The sequence below is a fragment of the Gekko japonicus genome, unplaced genomic scaffold, assembly GCF_001447785.1.
Source record: "Gekko japonicus isolate JY-2015 unplaced genomic scaffold, Gekko_japonicus_V1.1 scaffold1929, whole genome shotgun sequence".
Classification (NCBI taxonomy): domain Eukaryota; kingdom Metazoa; phylum Chordata; class Lepidosauria; order Squamata; family Gekkonidae; genus Gekko; species Gekko japonicus.
The window spans coordinates 33,560-42,737 of NW_015174325.1; the positions used below are offsets into that span (position 1 = coordinate 33,560).

The 9,178-nt window shown below is 42.6% G+C and overlaps 1 pseudogene; it reads right to left on the reverse strand.

Moving 5' to 3' along the window:
* Positions 1-9,178, reverse strand: part of LOC107121323 — a 175,270-nt pseudogene that overhangs the window by 20,667 nt on the left and 145,425 nt on the right.

Consider the following 9,178-nt stretch of genomic DNA (forward strand, 5'->3'; position numbering starts at 1 on the left):
TCTTTATCCGCTCAACCGCTTATTTCAACTTATTTCTTATCACAGTTCAGGTAAGCGGCACGTTTATTGTTATCTAGCACGATCAAATCGGGTTTCGCATTGCTTCTTTTCACTCACTGTTGTTGTCCATCTTCAAGAGGTCGGCTGGTGAAGAATTTAAGCCGGTGCTCCAGCTCGAACGGCCGCTGGAGAGTTGCTCGGCACTTGCCTTCTTCGTGGGAGGAGATCAAAGCCTGATTCAGCTTCTTCCGAAGCTAAATCACGCCAATCTCACACTCCCTCTTAGGCGCTGCTGCCTGCTTGTCCCCCCCCCCTCGCTGGGGAGCGATGCTTTGGGCTAGAAACTGCCCAAACTGTCAAAGCGGCCGTCGCCCACTTCGCACGATCGCGAAAGTGCGTCAGTCCTCCATCTTAGCTCGACCGGAAGCCTCTCCCTGAAGTTTTCCTCATAGAGTTGTTATCCATGCTATGATTTGGGGAACTCCAACATTCTCAAAGCATGCTGCTCAGAAATCTTGAATCATTTGAGATTTCTGAGTGGCATGCCAATTTGAGAATGTTGGAGTTTATAGCTTGAAATTTTTGATTGGTTTGGTTCTGCTTTTGAAGTAGCCGGGGTGGAAAGCAATTCATTGCAGCTAGCTATCGTGTTAAGATGTTATTGGAACCTTCAATCCAATTGGACTCATTTGTCTTGTTGGCGTATCCACTGTGAATACCACAGATTTAGAAACTATTGGAGTCTTTGATTGGATTGGACTCATAGGCATATCTAGAGTGAACACCACAGATCTATTGTATGTACAGCATTTCCATTTGTTTCCACATTTGGCTTTGTACATTGTGGACTTTTGTACTTTAATACTGGATAAGAATTTGGGATATTTATAAAATGTTTTAACTTACTGTGATTTGTTGAATTTTTTTTGGAATGCATTGAATAGTGTTTAAACATTTTTTGTTTCCTTTAGATACTGTTATGCCAACTTCTCCAGGAAATTCCTGGAGACCCAATCCAAGTTATCTACCAAGGAAGTTTGGGTCATGGACACCCTCTTGATTTGCAGATCTGGTTCCTGCTCCAAAGCCATAAACGCTATTGTCTTTAGATCTCCAAACCAGATTAAGGGAGTAGGGTCACTTGCTCTTTCCATTCCAAGAATGCCGGGGTTCGCTGGGGATTTTCCACAGCTCTCCAAGTGGGTGCAATGGCGCGGTGTCTTCTCCATCCCACAGAGTCATGGGATACATTCCAGGGACGCACATGGTCCGTATGTGCAACGGCAGGCCCAGGCCAGCCTATTTCTAGGCAAGCATGAGATGCAGAACAAAGCAACACACAACATACAGCAATCCCTGAATACATATTGCATAGGTATTCATGCTAGAGACACACATAAGCAGCATCACCACTATACAGAAATACAAACATAAGCTCATATCGTTACAATACTTTGTATTGTGTATCTCCAGTGTTGTGTGATGATTTGGGGAAATGGCAGGAAATGGCAGGAAATGCCATTTCCCCAAATCATCACACAACACTGGAGATACACAGTACAAAGTAAATGGCACTAAAGTAATAAATGACATTAAATGTAATAAATGGCATTAAAGTAATAATTTCATCAAATAATAATATAAATATCTCAGGCAGAAGGAATGCATGTCTTCCCTGTCACAAAATTGCTATTCTTTCCATCAGTCTTATCAAACTTCATAGAACATTCTGAGAAAGAGGACTTGAAATGAGGGCTGAAATTATTAAATCAGTTGTGCGCCATGTTTAACAGATTAATGCCGTAATTGCAGATTAACAACTGAGTTCTGATTGAGAGTCCATCCTTTGTTTCCAGTAGGTGCAATAAAATTTGTTGGGAGACTCTGAACCACTAGCAGTAGATTGCCCTTAAAATATTCTGCTGAGGATTTACAGCCTTTATATAATTTTAAACATAGTTTTGTGGAATATCATGATTTATAATATGCACTGCACTTTTGAGGATATATATCTTCCCTTCCCCTGTCACCAATGTTTTTCCCTCTTTAAAAGCTAATTCTCCTTTTTTTGTGCTTGACTATAATGGAAGAGGTTCATTCTTCATGCCCAAACCTCTCAGAAGATGGTCAAGCTGTTTTTGTAGGTGGAAAGGTGGAAAAGATAAGAGCTTTCTCTCCAGCAGCTGCTTAGATGTTATAGGGCAGAGCAAATAGGCCTTCTTCTCCTGTTGGAGTAGTTCCTTGGTACTAAAATTATAAATGATCAATAAAATTAAGGTCAAAGTATAATGCTTTTAAATTTAATTTCAAGAACAAGCCTACATAGGGGTCAAAATCCAGTAATCACTTCTCCTCTGAAACACACTGGGGGCAAAATTTGTAGAGGAGGAATTGTAGATGGAAGTTTGCTCATCCCTTCCTTGCTGTCACTTTTTTCTCTGTAACACCTCCTCACTTGCTTCCCTCCACTTGATGAAGGAGGAAAATAAGCTCATGGGTGACCTTGGGACAGTCGCCCACTCACATACCTCACAGGGTTGTTGTGAAGATAAAATAGAGGAGAGGAGAATGATGTAAGCCTCTTTGGGTTCTCATTGGGGAGAGAGAGGCAAGGTATAAACAAAGCAAATAAATAAAATAAATAAGTAAATCTTTCAGCATGGCCTGAAATGCTGGATCTGGATGCTAATGTTGTCTCTGCTGCTGAATAAGCTTGCAATTCTGGCTGAGAAGCTTCACCTCCTTGTGATCCACTTGGGTAGTGGAAAGTGCCATCAAATCACAGCTGACTTATGGCAACCCTGTAGAGTTTTCAAGGCAAGACATGTTCAGAGGTGGTCTGCATAGCGACCCTGGACTTCCTTGGTGGTCTCCTTCCCAAGTACCAACCAAGGCTCACATAGCTTAGCTTCTGAGATCAGGGATCATCTTTACATACTACTTATTAGCAGGGCCTAGTTGATATAAAGTATAAGTACCCATATGGTTGAATATCTTTCAGGCTTCTAAGTTCAAAGCTCATCCAGGTATTTATGGAGCTGCCACATCCCGGGAGCTGCGGTGGCTCAAGTGGTTAAGACGCTGAACTGCAGGCTGTGGAAGGTTTTCAGCAGTTCAAGACCCGAGTGTGCCGCATGACGGAGTGAGCTCCCGTCTCTAGTTCCAGCTCCTGCCAACCTAGCAGTTCGAAAGCAAGTAATTGCAAGTAGATAAATAGGTACCACTTAGGTGGGAAGGTAACAGCATTCCGTGTCCCTTGGTGTTTAGTCATGCCGGCCACATGACCATGGAAATGTCTTCGGACAGCACTGGCTCTTCGGCTTTGAAACGGAGATGAGCACCGCACCCCTAGAGTCGGATTCGACTGGCTTTCGAGCAAGGGAACCTTTACCTTTACCTCATCCTGTCACTGTGCATCCCAAAACTAGGTATCCTAATCTGTAGGGCCGACGAACTATAATTTGGCCTATTGATGGTTTGGGGAAGGTTTTGATACTGAAAGAGACACTAAGGTTATATTTCAGAACGGAGAAGTACAGGATGGGAAGGGAACTTCCCACAAACATTTTTGGCCCCTGCACTCCCTCCTTTTGATTTGTTTTAGGAGGATGGGTGGTGTGAACAGGCACAAAACTATTGGCAAGTATGAAACTGTAATTCTCTTCTGGTATTCTCAGAGAGTCCCCATAATGGGAGTAGGAAACATTGCCATCACCCTGAATTGGCTCCATTGGGTGCATGACATTATCTCATAGTCAACTTTGATTGGCTCCATGTTGTCATGCTATGTAATCTTTGGTTGAATGTGGTCACATCATAGTTATGAACATTTGGGGAAAAATGGCATCAAAGCAGCATATTGAGGAAGTGGCAGTGAACAAGCAGAGTACAGGATTCCAACAAGCTTTGTGCCTCATTACAAGCTCTTCCTTTGTACTGAAAATGTTTGCTTCCCAACTAGGGATGGGCATGAACTGGGAAAATGTGGTTCGGTTCGTGATTTGTGGCATGTCTGGTTTGCGAATCATGAACTGTCACTAACTTTTAAGGGCTAAGCAAACTGGTTTGGGTTGTGAGGTTCATAATGTGGTAGAATGCTCCCCCCCCCGGCAAGCTAGAGACACTGAATTCACAGGGGATATTTGGCTAAGTTTGGTGAGGATTGGATTTACAGGGTCCAAGTTATAGTCCCCCAAAGAAGGTGCCCCCAACCTCCATTGTTTTCAATGGAGGAAAAAAACCCAGCAAAAAAGCAAGGAAAATAGAAGCCCAGCAGAACAGAATCAAACTCCCAAAGAATCTTAGCAGTAGAAACTGAAGGTACAGAATCACACTAGTACAGAATCACACTCCGGGGGGGGGGGGCTGGAAGCCCAGCAGAACCAGTGCAATGTACTAGTGCTCAGCAGAACCCAGTGCCAATGTGTCAATGCCAGCTGAATCACAACTCAAGCCAAAAGGGGCATATTTGCAAGTCCAGTAGAACCAGTACAATGTACAGAGTGCCCAGCAGTACCAGTGCAATCACAGAGTGCCCAGCAGAACCCATTGTCACTGGTATTGCAAACTTTAAAGGACTAATCTCAATTCCAAGTAAGGGGGGGTGGGATTTCACAAGCTCAGTGCAAGAAAGGAAAGCGGGCAAAGTCTTGAAACTGACAACAGTGTTTCCAAGCCTGGAGAATTCTACCCCCCCCCCCATTGCTTTGAAGTTTGGTAAACATTTTGTTTGAGTGGACACAGTCTGTCTAGAAACACATCCAATAAGAAACTGATGTATCCATTCATGAACGGGCATGAACTTCCACAAACAGCTTAAAAGTTTGCAGAAAGTTTGTGCCAGATGACCTGCCATGAACTTCACTTCGTGAACCACAAACTGGCCAAAATTCATCATGGACTTTAGATTGTGACCCAGTTCATGCCCATCCCTATTCCCAACACTGTCCCCAAAGAGCCACTTGAGTCATAGACATGCTTTGGGCAACTCGGTTTGTTAACACTGTTTCCTAAAATGATGTGGGAATCATTAATAATATCAAAATAAATGTATCTCCCTCATTATTGCATTATGTATTGGAAGGATAGGCTCTGCACTGGCAGGTAGATGTACTGGAAGAACATCTAGTACATTATTTTCATTACTCTTTTTCATTAACAAATCTTTCATTTCCTCTCATTACAACTTTCTAAGCAGTTAATTCACCCAGAAAGGCAATGATATTAATAATTTTATGGTGACTTATTTTGCAACATCAGCAAGAAACCAAAGTGTTATTAATAGGATATATTGACCTCACATCGTTGAGAAGGCTGAAGAAAATCTATTATTTAATAACATCTGTTCCTACTGAAGGAACATTACCTTGGCTCTTTTGCTTATGAAAAGGAAAAATGAGGGGGGGGGGATTGTGCCATCAAGTTGCACCGAATTTATTGCAATCCTGAAGGGTTTTCAAGGCAGGAGACTTTCAGAAGTGGTGTGCTATTGCTTGCCTCTATGTAGCAACCCTGGTGTTTCTTGGTGGTCTCCCATCCAGTAACTGGCCAGAGCCAGCCCTGCTTAGCAGCCAAAATCTGATGAGATAAGGGTGGGCTGGGTTATCCAGGTCAAGGCAGGATTAGGGCATTGTTGGCCAGTTTCAATCAGGAGAGGCTGTCTACAGTCAGTAGAACCAAATCATTTTATGTCTACTACAGCTCTAAAACCGTGTTTTCCTGATTCTTACATATACTAAGACATATTAAAGAATTTCTATAGTAATTAAAATGCAGCTCTGAGGATGACTACTTATCTATTCATTTGCTTACTGATTATGTCTACAACTGCTAAACTTGTAGGGTTACCAGCTCTGGTTTGGAAAATAACTAAAGATTTTGGGTGTGTAACCAGGGTAGGGCAGGGTTTGGGGAGGGGAGGGACATTAGCAGAGTACAATGCCATACAGTCTACTCTCCAAAGCAGCCATTTTTTTCAGAGAAACTGATATCTATCATCTGGAGATCAAATGTAATAGTGGGAGATCTCCAGGCCCCACCTGGAGATTGACAACCCTATACATTTGGTGTGTGTGTGTGTGTGTGTGTAATCTGTACATACCATCTGAGAGCTCTGCTAAATTGCTTGGTACTTTCTTTTAGATTTATCATCAGCAAGAACGTGGAGATCAATGTGTCCATGATCAGGCAAGTGTTCAGTCTGAGAATCATTTCTCCTGGGAGAAGAACCACGATGATGATGATCAGATGTTCTTCCTGGTGGACATTTCTTCTTTTGCTTGCAATAAGTGACTGTTCAGGAGGCCATGGGATTTCTGAAAATGTACTAGTTTTTTCCAGTATTTCCTTAGCATCATCAGTTTGGAAGAGTGAAGAAGAATCACAGCCACCTCATCATTAAGTAGGAACATAAAGAGAAAGAGCTGCACTGTGAAGATATTGGAAGACTCTTGCAAGCAATTCCTTTCTGTTTCCCTGGCTCTTTGCATAAGATATCTTAGGAATACAGGAAAGGTTAAGGAGAAGTTACAGGATAGGAATACAGGAAAGGTTAAGGAGAGGTTACAGGAAAGAAATACAGGAAAGGTTAAGCAGAGGTTACAGGAAAGGAATACAGGAAAGATTAAATTTTCCACTCTGGAAAGCTGCTGAGAACCCCCTCCCCTGTACAACTCAAGAGATGCCTGCTTCATGGTGGTCTGTAGTCTTTGCAGTCCAAGGTTAAATCTAAAATAGAGCACAAATGAGATTAATGTTGCAATCTCAGCTTAATCTTCGGAGAACTCATTTTTGAAAGGGCCCCAAGCCAGATGCTGCAGACAAAAGCACAAAACAACAGTGCTGCTTTCCTTGCCAGTATAGTGTCTTGCTTTCAAATTCACTACTGCAATGTCAGCTCAGGTTACACTTCCCACTTTGGGAACTTCCAAGGACAAAGCAAGAAGGTTTCTAAAGTGCAGGGATGGAAAGTTAGTTGTGAGGGGAACCTACATTTTCTAAATGTGTGGGGTTTTTTTTAGCAAGCAACGTAAAAAATGAGAATACGAAGGCAGGTGGGGTGAGAAAGGAACATGAAAAGTTATTCTTGGCCACAGGGTGTCACTCTTGACCCAGGTTTCAGTCACTACATGTCATTGTCAATGGCGGCTGGAAAGTTGGTTTAGTGTCAAAATCATCAGGTGCTTCTTGTCTCCCATTTTAAAAAAGGTGGGTAATTTAGCATATGAATGTTTATACTCATGCATAGAACATATAGCATATTATTCATAACTCTGCAGGGCCTAATCTTCTCAACTGGGCACTAAAATTCAGCTGAAGATAATGGTGAACACCACTTAAAATATGAAACAAAGGAAGATATTTAAAAGCAAGAACATATTGGCTCTGAGTATAATTTAACCTCAGGCAACTTGGGCATCTGCTGCTGCTGCTACCCTTCCTTCTCGACTCAGTTATATGTAATCTCTATTAGTGGAAACATCTGGATCAGTCACCTTAAAAATACTTAAATTGAAACTATATCTGGGATAATGCAAAACAGGCAGGGAAGTTACTTCAGTTTAAAACTGAGAAAATAACTGCCACTAAAGCTATTGTTTAAAGGGTATGGTATGTATATCAGGAATATTTAAATAACAGAATAGAGAAATGTCAAGGATTGGTTAGGTAAAATTGATTCAGTAAGATAGCACTAAAGACTCCAAAATTCTATCATAGCTGTATAAGAGAAAAAGTAGCTAAGGAACATACAATGCTTTCAAAGAAAGATATTTTTCATTGTTGTAAAAGGACTCTGTGATTCCAAGGGTCAGTTGCAGTTAGAAACCTTTTGCCTTATGAGTTGTGTCCCACTCAAAAAATAATCAAGATGCAATGCTTTTATCCCAGTAGGCATGCTGTATCTTAATTCTGTTGGAAAAACTGCATGGCTTATTTCAGGAATTAGTGCCAGAATCTTAGAAACCGAGCCAATACTAATGCCAATTACAATTTTATTTTAGAAAGATTTTAAAACTGTGAAAGATACATCTGGTTAATTGCTATCAAAACAAACATTTTTATTATTTTTTAAAAATCACCGTAATATTAATATTCATAATATTTATTGCTAGAGGCTAGATGGCCATCTGACAGCAATGCTGATTCTGTAAACTTAGGTAGATCATGAGAGGGAGGGCAGGAAAGGTTGCATCAGGTTCTTAGACACCCAGGGGAATGCTGTTCACCACTTTGGGGTTAGGAAGCAATTTTCTCCAGGCCAGTTTAGCCAAGGATCCTGGAGGGTTTGGGTTTGGGTTTTTTTTTTTGCCATCTTCTGAGCATGGAGCAGGGGTCACTGGAGGTATGAGGGGGAGGTTTGTGTGAATTGTGCAGGAGGTTGGACTAGATGACCCTGGTGGTCCATTCCAACTCTATGATTCTATGATTCTATTGAAGATATACTTCTTTTACAGTGTTTATTTTTGCATTCTGCATCCAAATTCCTACTTTTAACCAAAACTGCTCAAAGAAAGGTGAACTGCAGTTTTTACATCAGGCAAACTCTGATATCTTAGTCCCCGTGTTAGAAAGTAATTCTATTATGGCAAAATCTTCAATACAGGAGTCATTTATTAATTGAGCGGTGGTGCAGGCAGTATAACGCCTGCATTAACATCAACTCGAGCACCTGTTCGAGTCCCACCGCGGTCGAGGTGAGCTCTCGACCCTTAAGTCCTAGCTCCCGCCCACCCAGCGGTTTGAAAGCCAAGTAACTACCTATTGGTGAGTAGATAAATGGGTACCCACCCTTAGTAGGGTGGGGGGCACCCTCCTCCTCCCATGGAGGTGTGTGTGGAGAAGCAGCGGCGACAATGGTGACGGCGAGAACGGTGGCTACAGCGGAACAGCAGCGGCAGACGATCGGAGGAGGAGGAAGCGGTGTAACGCTGAAGGCGGCAAGTGGCAGCAGCAGAGCCAGAAGGGGACTGATCCCTGGTGGCCAGCAGTGGAAGAGCAGGGCAGCTGTCGTCGACGGAGGATGGAGGCACAGTGACGTCATCCGGAGGTGCGCGGAGCCGGAAGGACACAGTCGGGCTGAGGACAACGTCGCCGGCGATCCATCCATCTGCCTGTCTGCCTAAGCACTGGGACATCTCATAGCCGAAAGAAGAAGCCGAGCCGGGAAAAGTGAACGAAA